Source organism: Uloborus diversus, chromosome 3 (assembly GCF_026930045.1).
Source record: "Uloborus diversus isolate 005 chromosome 3, Udiv.v.3.1, whole genome shotgun sequence".
Lineage (NCBI taxonomy): Eukaryota > Metazoa > Arthropoda > Arachnida > Araneae > Uloboridae > Uloborus > Uloborus diversus.
Genome location: NC_072733.1, coordinates 29,543,417 through 29,559,111, shown reverse-complemented (window position 1 = coordinate 29,559,111; position 15,695 = coordinate 29,543,417). Strand labels below are relative to the sequence as shown.

At 34.7% G+C, this 15,695-nt stretch overlaps 1 protein-coding gene and 1 long non-coding RNA gene across 2 annotated transcripts in view; one reads left to right on the top strand and one right to left on the bottom strand.

The window, feature by feature from the left end:
• LOC129218601 (uncharacterized) overlaps nt 1–15,695 on the top strand; it is a 406,807-nt gene that overhangs the window by 89,928 nt on the left and 301,184 nt on the right. The gene's annotated exons all lie outside the window — the stretch shown is intronic.
• Nucleotides 1–15,695, bottom strand: part of LOC129218600 (prickle planar cell polarity protein 3-A-like) — a 430,827-nt gene that overhangs the window by 169,938 nt on the left and 245,194 nt on the right. The window lies entirely within an intron of this gene.

Genomic DNA, 15,695 nt, shown 5'->3' with positions numbered 1-15,695 from the left:
ACGTCAAGGTTACGTCAGAACTCCAGAGGACAGTTGCACTCAAGAGAAAACGTCACGGATAAAAAATAAATCAAATAACAAACTTCCAAACATTAGGAAAAGGGGGAGTGCTAGACATAAATTAGCATTTTTCCATATGTAATATGACTCCCAAAAATATAAATCATGAATGGACGAACACTCGTGAATAACTTTGGCGGAAGAAAAAATAAAATTATGACCGCAGGACCAACAATGTTGAGCAATAGAGGAGCGTTTGAGATCCTGTTTTTTGACGTAATTTTCGTGTTCTTTTATCCGGAATTTGAGGGATCGTCGAGTCTGCCCAATGTAGGCCAATTTGCACTGGCAGGAAACACTGTAACTGCCCCATTTGTCAAGGTTGTGAACAGGGTGTTTAAGCTGTGAAAATTTTAATTTATTAACAGGAGAAAAAGTGACGGAAAAATGAAACTTTTTTAAGATTTTGGCAATTTGTAGACTGATTTTAGGAAAAAAGGGTAAGACAACGGAACTCGAATAGTTCACAGGAGCAAGTGTTTGATTTTTGTTAGTTGAGCTACATAGCTTCTTATAAATGGTATCAATAATATTTGATGTGAATCCCCGATCCACCGCAATACTTCGTAGGTAATTCAGTTCTGATGAAAGTAAATTGGAATTTGAACAAATGGCTAAAGCACGGTAAATAAAAGATCTAAAAGCAGCCAATTTTTGTTTAGGAGGATGAACGGATAACTTGTGGGGGGGGGGGGGAGAGAAACAGCAAAGGGTTTACGGAAAACAGTAGTTGTAAACGTATTGTCATGACGAGTGATGGACACATCAAGAAAAGAAAGATGATTACCAGATTACAATTCAACCGTAAATTGAATATGTGGGTCAATAGTATTTAGGATGGATAAAAGGTTATCAAGGTCACTGACAGACGAGTCCAAAAGCACAAAAATGTCGTCAACGTACCTGACGTAAAAATAAAATTGTATAATTTTAAATAATTTAAGTTCAAAATTGTGCATGTACAAATCACTTAGAATTGGACTCAAAGGGTTGCCCATAGCAAGACCTTCAGTCATCCGGAAAAAATTACCGTCGAAAACAAACGTGTTTAGTTTTAAGCAAGAACGTGTTAAATTGCACAATTCATTGATCTCAAAGTAGGAAAAGTGATGTTCAGTTAATCTCATTTTAAGGCAGTCTAACGCACCTTCAACAGGCACGTTAGTGAAGAGTGATTTCACATCAAAAGAGGCCATTCTATGGTTATTTAACTGAAAAATTCGAAGTTTGCGAACAAAGTCAAGAGAGTTCCGAACAGTAAAACAGTTGCTGGAAAGAAGAGGTGAAAAAACGGAAACTAAAAATGCGGCCAATTTATAAGAAGCACTACCAATGTTAGAAACAATGGGACGCAGAGGAATGAGTGGTTTATGCACTTTAGGCAAAGCGTAGAATCTGGAACATTGTGCAACAGAAGGAATCAAGCGTTTTTTGTGAAAATCTGGAATCAACGGAGATGACTTAATGGCGTTACTGATAGTTTTTAATTCTTTACCACAAGGATCTTGTTTGATTTTTTCATATGGCCCGTCTAAAATTAAGTTATTGCATTTGTTGATATAATCTTTCTTGTTTAGAACAACAATTTGACCCCCTTATCAGCGTTTGTAATGACTAAATCAGAGTTAGCACATAAATCTCTTACGGTACGAGTTACATTATATAGCTTGTTGTTATAGAACTGTGAATTGAAGTTGATGTTGTTAGAAATGAGATGACGGATTGAATCCTTCTGTGTGGAAGTTAAAGTACTAAATTTCAAGGCCTTTTCGACCGGAGCAATTAAAAGAGGAAACGACGGTTTAGATGGAGCCGCAAAATTACTATTGAATTTTAAAGCATTAACTTGAACAGAATTTAAGGAAACATCTGAAAGATTGACGACAGCATTAACATTAACTTTTGGTAAGTTATAAGTTATAAGATTAGAAGAAACTTTACATAAACTGGTTAACTTTTTATTAAGTACTGATTTGTGTTTGTTTGAATAAAAACCTTAAAAATTTTTAACCTTTTTCATTCTCAATTTGTACTTTATATACGTTGTCATATTTTATTCACTATGCAGTACAAAGTTTTCGGCTACTTTTTATATAAATACTTTAGTTCTAAAAAAAAATTCCTGAATAATAAATCTTAATTTCAGTGAAAATATTGCACTATATCTCGAGTTGAGGTCAGGAACATGTACGTCTGGAGCAAATTTTACACAAAACGCGGCAGTATACTGCCATGTGCAGGTAAACGGCAGTATCTACAAAAATGAGTTTTTGAGATATTTGAAGAAACGCGTTTTTGATTTCCCACAAACATCAATAAAATATTGAAATTTGATTTTAGGCTATTCTATATGTTTGCATCGAAATATTTTTTGGGTAGCCTGTTTCATTTTGATTTTGCAATGAAAATTTTAATTAAAGCTGATACTGCCGTTTACATGCTCTTCGCAGTAGTAATTTTCATGCAGTTTTGACTGGTAATCAGCAGTAACTGCACAATGTATTATTGAATGACCAATAATTACATATTCAACATAATACGGAGTAGATATGTTAATACGAAGTATATTTATTGCAAAGTGAATAATATATTTTATTTTAAAAAAAAATAAATACCGTATATACACTTGATACAAATTTAATATAAATAAATTAAATCTAACTTAAAAATAAAATAAAAATTTATTTTTTTACACAATTTTTTTATGCCAGTATAAAATAAAATTATATATATATATTGCTTATAAATTTATTATTAAAGAAGACATAATTTAAATATGATATCGACCTACATCCACTTGACATAAATTTAATCCAAAATACATTTACGTACCTCCTCAGATACCAGACATACTTGCTGATTTAAACAGTCCTTGCTACAACGAACTCATTTTTGTGTTTTACCATTTTAAACACTGAATAGAAAAAAAATTCAGTAGATTTTTTTTATTTTTTGTTTTTGCCCATCTACTAAATCTTCTGAATAATGTCATGTTTGTTCTTAATTGGAATTCCTCAAAGTCGCGGACGAAGAGGGGGTGGGGGGGGGGGGACAGACACAGAAGTCTTCAGCTGAAAATTATTTTTTAGGAAATCAAATTCCTTGAACTGATGATCTTCATGATCCACTTTGTAAAAGAGATTCCGGGAACCTCGTCTAAACTCAACTTCGACAATGTCCTCTATAGCTGGGGAGCTAAGCGATGGAAAACTGCAAATTATGATAAGAAGATGCCACTTGGTAGGAATGTTGTTTATGACTATAAAATGAAATTAAGACCCAGAGGCACTTTCAAAAACCGTTTAAATCCAAGATGGCGGCGTTTTTCAAAATGGCTACCCATATAAGAGTTTTTTTTAATATATGTCGTACAAAAGAAATTTTTGTATCGAATTATAGGTTTTTCAGGTCACAGATTTCATTTTGTACGTTGAAAATAAGCTAAATCTTCATTTTGGTTCTTTTTTTAAGTATAATTTTATTACTTACAAAAGAGATTATGTGCTTTTCAAAGTACTAATATAAAAATAAGAAAAAAATTAAATGCAAATATGTACCAAAATATTAATACTATGTCGTTAGTCAAACAGTGCTTCATTCTTTGCATTAATTTTTGCATAGTAGTTTTCAGGACAGACCAGCACTTCTGCAGCTACACTTGTTTTTGCAGATTTTGCAGCTGCACTTAATGAACTAAGTGCACGAATCAGAAATTTCCAGTAACTCTGACCATTTCAGCTGCCATCCAACCCTATTCACTTGGAGATGGTGCACGTATAATATGTTTGTGAGCTTGTCCCAAAATGTGTTCAGCCTGGAAAGCACTACACAATACTTTGTTGGTGGCAAACTTTCAAGTTGCCGATTTTTTGTCTTATTCAACTCTTTCCTTGCTTCATTTACAATTACGCTATTACTAGTAGAACAGTACAATAGTACTATTACGTACCTTTCAGGTTGCGAAATAAATAAAAACGCCACAGTTGCTTCTTTGAATAACATCCATGCCTTCCAAGTTGATTTTTTGAACTTCCCAGTAAAGCTAGGAATGCTGTCACAAAACCTATGAAGGCATGAAATCCGGGTAAAGCTTTTCTTTTCCTTTTCTTTTCCAATAGCTTCATATATGGCATGAACTGTAATGCATTTGCTGTTGTTTCCTGTTACAAAAGCAATCCAATGTTTATCCAGACTTAATGTTGACAAGGAAAAAAAGTAAGATATTGCAAAAACTAACACATCTGCATCAACAATGCATACGACAATATTCTTGAAACGGTTTTCTACCATGTCTTGAAGATGCACTATCATTCTTGAGCTTGTTTCTTCTGGGCCAGGGCAAGTAACATCAATGGGGGAAGTTTTTGCAGTACTATTTCCTTTAATGTCTTCATCGAAAGTCGTTAGAACCTGTACATTTGTTATGGTACTTACAGCTAACGTACCTAACAGCAGTGGTGATGGTTGAGGCTTATAAGTGGAGTAGGGTGGGGGAGGGCAAAAAAAAAAAAAAAAACACTAAAAGCCATGGTATTTTCAGCTGCAGCAAAAGATGAAAAAAAAATGTACATAAAAAAGGAATTGACATCACTGTGCACAATAATCCTGCTACCGATTACGATAAGGTTCTGGTCATTTTTTTTTTCTCAAAAATGGATTTCCAAGTTCTTTCAAAGTGCTATAAAGAGCTCAAACCTTAGTAAAATATTTAATTGAAATGAGTGGTACTGCTCAAGATAGAGTCGACTATTTTCTTCATGTTTTAGCTTAATATGACACTTAAACTCTTCTATTATCTCTCGGCTTATTTGTGTTCTGGGAACCATCCAACGCCAAAGGGCTGATGGATCCTGTGTCAATCCCATTGCATCGCCATCTCCTTTTACTATTGCATTATTTTGTTGGTGTGCTTGGTCAATACTGATTGCTGAGAATAATCAATTACATTTTCTTATCTTAAACTCCCGAAATAAATGATCGATGTAGCTCTGATGGTAGTTCAATCTCTGCATCATAAAGATCTTTTTAGATGGATTGAAAACAGACGTGCGTAATTTAAAGCCACAAACCTCTAAAACATTTGTTGATTACTATGAAAACATATTTAAACTTTACGTTTGTAAAGATATTGAGACTTTCCAAGGCCAGAGAATTGATTTTATTTGGGGCATATATGTTACAGAAACGATTAAAGGTCAAACTAGAGAGAAGTGGGGAGCAGGAATAAGAAGACAAGTGCTTTCACACGGTACTTTACCTAAAAATTGGCCAGGATTTTTAAGAAATTCAAATAACAAATAAGGGTTCTTTGCTCTGTTAGGTACGTTTAGCTGTAAGTACCATAAAAAATGTGCAGGTTCTAACGACTATAGGTGACGACATTACAAGAAATAGTACTGCAAAAACTTTCCTCATTGATGTTACTTGCCCTGGCCCAGAGGAAACAGTCTCAAGAATGATACTGCATCTTCAAAACATGGTAGAAAAGGGTTACAGGAAGATTGTCATGTGCATTGTTGATACAGATGTCTTAGTCTTAGCAATATCTTACTTTTTTTCCTTGTCAACATTACGTCTAGATAAACTTTGGATTGCTTTTGGAACAGGAATCAGCAGCAAATCCATTACAGTGCTTGCCATATATGAAGCTATGGAAAAGAAAAGGAAAAGAAAGGCTTTACCAGGATTTCATGCCTTCATAGGTTTTGTGCCAGCATTCCTAGATTCACTGGGAAGTCCATAAAATCCACTTGAAAGGCAAGGGTGATATTTAAAGAAGAAACTGTGGCATTTTTTATTTATTTCACAACCTCAAAATTCTATACCGAGCGAAATGTTTGACATTTTTGGAAGGTAAATTGTAGCACTACTGTACTTTTCCACTAGAAACGGCGACACTGTAAATGATGCAAGGAAAAAACGGTTTATGACAAAAAAAAAAAAAAAAACAGGCCGCTTGAAAGTTTGTTAGCAACAAGTATTGCGTAGCGCTTTCAAGACTGGGCACATTTAGGGACAAGCTCACAAACATATCATATGTGCACCATCTCCAAGTGAATAAGGTTGGATGGCAGCTGAAATGGTCTGAGTTACCGGATATTTCTGATTCATGCACTGAGCTTAAAAAGTGCACCTGCAAAATCGGCAAGAACAAGTGTAGCTGCAGAAGTGTTGGTCTGTCCTGCACACTATTATGCAAAAATTAATGCGAAGAATGAAGCACTGTTTGACTAAAGACGTAGTACTAATACTTTTGTACATATTTGCATTTAATATTTTTCCTATTTTTACATTGGTACTTTGAAAAGCACGTAATCTCTTTTGTAAGTAATAAAATTATACTTAACCCGGGAGAACTCGCGGTACTTTTCGTCACACGAACGCTCGCGGGGGGCTCCGTAGGCCCGGAGTGGTTATTTCAGTAAATTAAGTTTGCAAAATAGAAAAAAAAAATGTGTTTTCAGCACTGAATTATAAATAGATAAACAACCTCTAAAATATATTTTAAAAAGTAAGGTTTAAGAAAGTTTTATGATACATGAATCTAAATCTTCTTCTGAGCATTACTGATGATCGCTTTACTGTTCTGTGTCAACGTCTTCTTCATCATCTTCATTAAGGGAGTTCTCATCAGTTGAAACCTCAACCAACAAGGCCTGCAACCTCTTCATTTCATCTTTGTAGCTTAAATAGCGATGCATTTCACAACCTCTTCCTTTACATTCACAATCTGAAATGAATCTGAGGCCAGAACCGGAATTTTCTGGGGAAAAGGGGAAATGTACATTCCTGAAAAGCATGTTGTCAGTATGTAGGTCACCTTGAACGCAGCTACTGTGGACCTCATTCATTTCCGTTGAAAGGGTGATTTTTGGCAGCGTAGTTTTGCAATGACCGGGCCTGAGAGGCCCGATGCGAGTTCTCCCGGGTTAAAAAAAGAACCAAAATGAAGATTTAGCTTATTTTCAACGTACAAAATGAAATCTGTGACCTGAAAAACCTATTATTCGATACAAAAATCTCTTTTGCACGACATATATTAACCCATTAACCGCCGAAACTCGAAATCGTTATTGTTTTTGGATAAAAATCATAAAAGTTATCATTCTGAACCTATATAATAGTAATATGCTTAAAAAAGAACAAAAATGTACTTATTTTTACAAATATAGGGTGTTGCGTTGACGCAACGTCAGCGAAAAAGGAGTATTAATGCTAAGTAGTTTTATCAGAAATTCTTCAGCAATTTCAATGCTTTTTGTACACAGGAAATTTTTATAATCTTAGTTATGGTTCTTAACCATGCCGAGCACTTTAGAAGAAACTGAAATTTATATAAAATAAGCACATAAATGCATTTTAGAATTTTTAAACTTTGAGGAAACATCGATTTTTTATAGTTACACATGAAAAGCTTCGCTGCAATCGTGATGAAGTGCAACCTTACAAACATTGCAGCGATAAATAGTTTGGCTGTGGCAATTCTTTCAGCGTAGTCTTTTATTGTCAGTCGACCTTACGATAAAATGTCCCCCAGATACAGGCATTGGTAAGTTGAATTTGCTTGGCCGTCCTGTAGCTGGATTTTTCTTTTTCATGTCACTATCATAAGGGGTCTGTAAAAGATGAAGTGCAACCTCTCGCCTAAAATCCAATATTGACTTTCTATTTTCTTCCTTCGATAGTCTTGAAAGTTTCCAAGCATTGGTTAATGCAACATCAATATAATTGGAGAATATTGGCCACCACCATTTTTTCCCTCGGACTCTATAATTCTGTAATTTGAAACTAAATTGTCACACAAATCAACACCCCCCATTTTCATGTTGTATTGCTCAATTATACAAGGTTGAGGAACAGAAATCTTCTTCTTCTGGTTTCTGGAATAGCGAGAAACGTTTTTGACAGGCTCAATTTTACCATAGGTTGAACCCATAGTCACAACAGCGTTGCCGTTCCATCGTTTTTGCTGGGCATACAAATTTGTTTGTTCTACAAGATGCGATAAAACATCGGAATCAAAAAAAAAAAAGATTAAAAATATCAACACTAGCTTTACCTTCTAGAGTGTGTCTTACAGCTTGAATGGGGACCTGTTCTTCATTTTTTGGTTGATACCTATCAGTTGGTTCCTGTTTTGTCCATCGCCAATCTTCTGTTTTTCGTTTTTTAGTTTTTTTACTACGAGATTTGGAACAATTGAACTTTTTTTTCGTGGACTTCAACTTCGCCTGCAGTATCGTCCGGTAAAACTTAATTATCATTATTTAAAATGTTGTCATTGCCTTCTTCTTCATCACTAAGCTTCTGTTATTTGTGGTGGTACAACAACAATATCTGTTTCTTCATTTTCACTATCATCATCATCTGAGTTTTGTTCGAAAATCTGTTCCAATGCTTCTTCCAAAGTTAGATATCTAGTTATGGGCATTTCAAAAGGCAGAGACGAAAAAAAAGTTTCCACAGTCAAAACGCGCAAAATAAAAATGTAATATAGTTCTACCCTAAAGCAATTGAGACAGTCAGTCAGTCTACACCTTTTTCGCTGACGTTGCGTCAACGCAACGCCAGTTTTTACTTCCCCCTCCTCCCCAGCAGAAGCAGTTTCTTTGAGAAATCTTCTGATAAAAAGTGACCTTGACTAAAAGTATTTCACATCTAAACCAAAACTTTTTTTTATTTTTATTTTTTTCTGACAGAAAACTGGATCACAAATTTAGTCAATAAAAAAAAACCCATTTGAGAGAAACAATTTTTATCGTACATAAAAAAAGAAACTTAAAGCAATTTTTTTATTTAACATATTTCTACTAATATTCTTAAATTCAAATTAGCAATCGATAAAAAAATTAGATTTCTAGTGTAGTTTCTATGGATATTTATTATAACCGTTGCGTCAACGCAACACCAGCGGGTAATGGGTTAAAAAAACTCTAATATGGGTAGCCATTTTGAAAAACGCCGCCATCTTGGTTTTAAACGGTTTTTGAAAGTGCCTCTGGGTTTTAATTTCATTTTATAGTTATAAACAACATTCCTACCAAGTGGCATCTTCTTATCATAATTTGCAGTTTTCCATTGATTTTTGTCGTTTAGCTCCCCGGCTACTATGTACGGTCTTCATATGGATTTCAGTTTCCACTGAGATTGCCTAGCAGGGAAACCACGGAAGTCATTTGTAGTCATGCTGATGACAGTCATTTTTCTGTTGTTGGAGTTGGTGGAAGCCACAACATGTTCAAAATCGTGAAAATCAAATACATTTACTCAAAATTTAAATACTATTAATGAATAGTCGACAAGACATATGTTTTGAGTGCTTACGACATTATCGAAAACTATTTTATGTTCCTGCGTTTTCACTTGGCAAGATTCTTTAGGCATTTTTAAAACTACCGACAAATCGCTTAATGTTCCGCACTTTGCAGTAAAGCAATAAATCTCCATGAAAATGTAGGCGAAAGAAAAACTTCGTGTGTTAACAATGGCTCTCATCGAACTACTAAAAGTGCAGCAGCTTTTAGTATTAAAAATTGTGAAAAATATCGTCTGCGACAGAACAAAATATGGAACAGAATCGTTCTGTTGCTACACGTTTATTTATCGTCTGCCAAGTATTACTTGTGTTTACTCATATGTTATCTTCTATAACTATTTTAGCAAAAACTAATTTTGTTTTATTGTTTTTAGAACACGGATATGAAGAATCAAAGTTTTTTTTTTTTTTTAATGATTGAGGTCTCTAAATTACAAAACGTTTTCTTCGACTTTATTTGAAATAAAGTATAATTATTTTCCCTAAGTATCCCCCCTTATTATTTTTCCCTTTTAACTATCTCTTGCGCTCAAGGACAAGAGGCGGTAATTCCCAAATTTTGCCGAATGATAAAATACTACCTGGCACGCATAACCTACATCTAATGAGAAGCTACTAGGAATCATTTTAAAAAATGCAATATTTTCTCTAAATTTGCCAAATCAAGGACATTTTTGTGAGGTCACACAATAATCTCCCATCGGGGCGTTACTGCTTACGCTTAGTTGATCTAAAAAGAAATCGCGAAAACGGTTTTTGCGTCCTGGTTCAAGTTTTGGCGGCGATTAATTTATGTTCCATTCTCCGGACAATGGTTATGGGCAGTTATAGAGCAGTAAGTACATACTGTTGATTACCTGCATAATGTAGCGATAATATCAGTTACTGCTAATCCCCACTGATTAAAAAAAAATGCTTTTATTTAGTGCTAACCAAATAAACATGTTTGCACCATAAAACTGAAGAAATATAGATTTAGAAAATGCCAAAAAAAAAAAAAAAAAATGGAAATGGAAAATTTTGCAGTTACTGCTGTTTACCCTTCCACAGCAGAACGATCATGGGCAAAAAATTTCATGAAAATCAAAACATTTGCAGTTACTGCCGTTTGCTTGCCCATGGGAGAAAGTTTCCTTTCCGCCGTGGGCAGGTAAAGAGCAGTAAGTACATACTGCCGACTTCCTGCAAAATGTTGCTAAAAAAGCAGTTACTGCTAATTATCACTGATAAAAAAAATGCTTCTTTTTCTGCGGCAACCAAATAAAAATGTTTGTACCATAAAGGGAAAAAGTTCAGGATTTGCCCCTTCTGCACTAAACGCGAAGTAAGAAATAGTAAGTCGCAATGGCAAGATCATAGAAGAACTAGATTTTTTGGCGCAATGAAGTAAAAACAAATAACTCCTTTGATCTATTTTGGCCGACCGGGATTTTGGGACAGTAAAGCGAATGTTAAACAGATATGACAGATTATAACCATGTAAAGTTCAATCTCATATAAGTGAAATCCTGAGATTACATCAAGATTCACCCTCAAATCTGTTGAAAACAACGAAATCTGTAACTGCTAAAACAGGTGCCCTTCATTTCTTTTAAGAGGACTTATCTCTCAAATTGAGATTTTGGAAAAAGATTCTACTGGGCGACAAACGTTTTTATTTATCAACATTTATGACGTTTAAATATTCGATAGAACAATCAAAGGAACGGTTTCACTGTAGCATTTTATAGACTGTTTTCTCCCACGATCTTACGACTCACATACACTTCGTAAACAAACGCACAATAGGTCCCTCCCCCCTCCCTCTTTCTCCGTAATTCGTGCATACTAACAACACAGAGAGAGAGAGAGGGAAAAAAAAGAAGAAAGGGGAAAAAAACACAAGCCTTTGAATGAAAGATAGATGAAATGATACATGGTGGATTTTTTGTTGCCGAATAAATGTTCATTTTTTTGGTACTTTACACGCTAAGAATTTTTTTAAGTTCCAGCAAGGTAGTTTTTAAAATAATGTAATAAATGTACAATATTCGAAGAATTCTAGCAAAAAAAAATTTTTTCTAACAATTCTAGTGCTGCCATCTGTGAACGTTTCTAAACATAAATCAGAAAGAAAGCACGTATTAAAATACAACCATTATTTTTTTCCCTTCATGACAAACACTTTTTTCAAAGAAATTGAATTAACAAATAGCAGGAACACGTTTTTTAATAATATTTAAAACAATTCCATCAAATGGGGATAACTGATATAAATTTGTATCTAAATAAACTGCTGAAGTTAAATTCTGGATTTTTCTTTAAAAAATATCGATTGCATGAAAATATAGATTTATTTTTTTAATTTGCAAAAACGTAGAGTAGCATTGTAGAATATTAAGGATAATATTTTTCTCTCCCTCTCTTTCGTTTTTTAATTTTTAAGAATCACTTTCGCCAGATGTTTGATGAACACAGAACAGTTGAATCAAGTAACAAGCACTTTTCTTTGGGATATTCGTATTTTTAATTACATTTGAAAAGTTTCTTTTCACTTTCTGCTTGCAATGCCCACGCTCAAGACAATACTAACCCTCCTAAAGGTGAAACGCTGATTACGTCACTAAGTATACACAACGTTTTCGGATTGGAAAATGTGTTTGTTTCCTGTAACCAGGAAACTCGTTTATGCTATTTGTGCGTAAAAATATTCGAATAATTGTTTTCAAGAGATGATTATATTTCAACGTTTTTCAATGACCAGCAGCATAGGAGATTTATGAACAGTTCTTTCAATAAATGTCTATTACCATTCTTTCCTAATCATTTGTAGCACGTATAAAACTTTTACCTTTTCAAACTAATCAAATCACAGGTTATATTTTGCTATAATTGCAGAAACATTTGAAAATAATATAATTTCATAGATAGTTTTTCTACTGAATAGACAGAGTATTCCAACTAAATATAGTTGCCAGTGAAAATAATAATAATAATTGGCATCATTAAAAAAACAAATAAACAAAAAAATCTTGCAATCCGAGCCCGCATGTTTTTAATAATTCCAACTCCGACTTTTTAAACTCAAAATCAACCCGATTACACCGTTGTTTTTAAATAAAAGATTTTCTAATGAATACAAATGCATGAGAAATGATAGTAGAAAATGTTTCAGCCTCACACACAGAAGAGTCTGAAAATGTGAAGGGCAGAATTTAAAGGTTTTAAAACAGGAGTAATAGTGAAAATAATTAACGATAAATTAGTATGATAATTTTATCAAACATATCATGCATAATATAGTAGGAACAACTGCAAGTAACCAGGACTATATATGTATACGGTGTGCAAAAATTAAAGACGAAGTCGAAAAATTAGCATATCAGCTGAACGAAGAGGCAGAGCGGACAGAAAGACCAATCAGGAGATTAAGTAAGATGATGTACGGTAGCACATGCGCAGATATGCAGGCAGACGTAATGGGGGAGTGTATGAGTAGTATAAAGTATGTTGTCGGTGTAGGATCAGTATTTCTGGCAAAGAGATTGCACGCCGTATAGCAGTTAAAATCACACCGAGTTGCTGCCTCAGCGAGAAATGGCGAATAATCAATCTGTTAGACGACATCTGGATGCTTTTACCCGAGGTCGAATCATTGGGAAGTCGTAGGAAGGCCGCAGTGTGACAAGTGTGGCTGCAGAGTTCGGAATTGCTCACAGCATCGTTTCACGACTTTGGAGACAATTTCAAACTATAGGAACAGCTATCCGGGGGTTCAGTAGTGGTCGTCCACGAGGAACCACACCCGCAGATGACCGGTACATTGTCTTACTGGCCAGAAGAAACAGGCGGCAGACAGCAGGAGAAATCGCTAGACACACGACACAGGCGACTGGACGACCGATATCGCGTTTTACCGTGGCCAGAAGACTGCACGGTGGTGGTCTGTTTGCACGACGCCCTATACGGTGTGTACCTCTAACGCCTGCCCATCGGAGAAGGCGTTCTCTGTGGTGCCGGGAACACCGGAATTGGAGAGACAATGAATGGGAACGAGTACTCTTTACAGATGAGAGCAGATTCAGTCTGAGTAGCGATTCTCATCGCATACTCATCTGGAGAGAGCGAGGAAGCCGCAATCATCCCTCGAACATCATTGAAAGAAACAGGTATGGAGGCCGTGGTGTTCTCGTTTTGGGGAGGCATCATGCTTGGTAATCGTACAGACCTTCACATCTTCGACGCAGGTTCAGTCAACGGGACCCGTTATTGTAACGAGATTCTTCTTCCATATGTGCGTCTTTTTAGAGGCGCTATGGGTCCGCAGTTCCTTTTCATGGACGATAATGCACCATGTCATCGCACAGTAGCTGCCGAACAGCTCTTAGAGAGTGAGGATATTGAACGTATGGATTGGCCGGCACGATCTCTGGATCTCAATCCCATCGAGCATGTATGGGATTTTCTAGGCAGACGCTCGGCAGCTCGTACCTTACCACCAGTAACGATTCGGGAGCTTCGATTGGCGCTGCAAGACGATCACAAAAAATCGATTTTCGAATTTCTTCCGCGGCACCCCCCTAAAATGTGCCAATAGACTAGAAAATATGATTTGCAAAGTTTCAACATAATCCGATAATATTAACACGTGCCGCAAAGAGGTTAAAGTTACGAAAAACAATTTTTAGCAAAAAATCGTAGTTTTTCCTCTTTAAAATAAAAACTTTTCAGCCTAGAAACTTCGTTCTGACCTCATTTTATGGGAAATTTTATTCTCGTGATGAGATGTTTTATGCGTTTTTTTAAATAAAACTTACAGAATGGTTCTTGGCATTATTCAGATCTGGTCATGGAAGATATCATCAATAGGGAATTTTCATGCAAAGACCTAAAAGCATTACAATATTCAATCACATTTATTTGCTCTTTGTTAATTTTAATTTATCCATTAAAAAGGCTTCATTTTTAGGTATTTTAAAAATTAAATGCAACAAATTGCTGATTTAAAATAAAGGAACTAAGCTGTTTAGAAGAGAAAGCAAAGAGTTTAAACTACAAAAATGAAAAAAAAAAAAAAAAAACTAATGCATTTTATTACTTACGCTGTTAAATGACATACACTGAAAAGACATACATCATTATGTTATTACTTTTCATTGACAAATTAAAGTGGTAATGGCTTCGATATGGTAGATTTTGATGAATGTGGAAAAATGGGCCTGCATTCAGACTTAACTTGTAATAGAAATAAGTTAGTTAGAAATTAGTTTTACACCTCTTTCAGCTGTGACATTGACAACCCTTAAACTGTTTACTATCTTTTTAGTTTTAATATAATATTGGTTTTTACACTATTCATCAAGATCAGTATTTAAAAACTTTATATCGATTTCGAATCTCTTTTAAAAAATTGAATCTCTTAAATAGTTGGAGGAGAAATGAAAAAAAAATCTACTTCTTTGTCAATAAACTAAGCTTCTTTCAGATTGAGCTGTGCTGCTTTTGTATCCCTATCATCACAATCATCTTCATTATCTCCTACTAATTTTGCAGCCTCCCTTGTTTTGATCTTTCTTTTTCTTTTTCTTTTTTTTTTTAAAGTATATCATCAAAAAAAGGGAAATGCAACTTTCTCTCGGCAGCTCGTACCTTACCACCAGTAACGATTCGGGAGCTTCGATTGGCGCTGCAAGACGATCACAAAAAATCGATTTTCGAATTTCTTCCGCGGCACCCCCCTAAAATGTGCCAATAGACTAGAAAATATGATTTGCAAAGTTTCAACATAATCCGATAATATTAACACGTGCCGCAAAGAGGTTAAAGTTACGAAAAACAATTTTTAGCAAAAAATCGTAGTTTTTCCTCTTTAAAATAAAAACTTTTCAGCCTAGAAACTTCGTTCTGACCTCATTTTATGGGAAATTTTATTCTCGTGATGAGATGTTTTATGCGTTTTTTTAAATAAAACTTACAGAATGGTTCTTGGCATTATTCAGATCTGGTCATGGAAGATATCATCAATAGGGAATTTTCATGCAAAGACCTAAAAGCATTACAATATTCAATCACATTTATTTGCTCTTTGTTAATTTTAATTTATCCATTAAAAAGGCTTCATTTTTAGGTATTTTAAAAATTAAATGCAACAAATTGCTGATTTAAAATAAAGGAACTAAGCTGTTTAGAAGAGAAAGCAAAGAGTTTAAACTACAAAAATGAAAAAAAAAAAAAAAAAAACTAATGCATTTTATTACTTACGCTGTTAAATGACATACACTGAAAAGACATACATCATTATGTTATTACTTTTCATTGACAAATTAAAGTGGTAATGGCT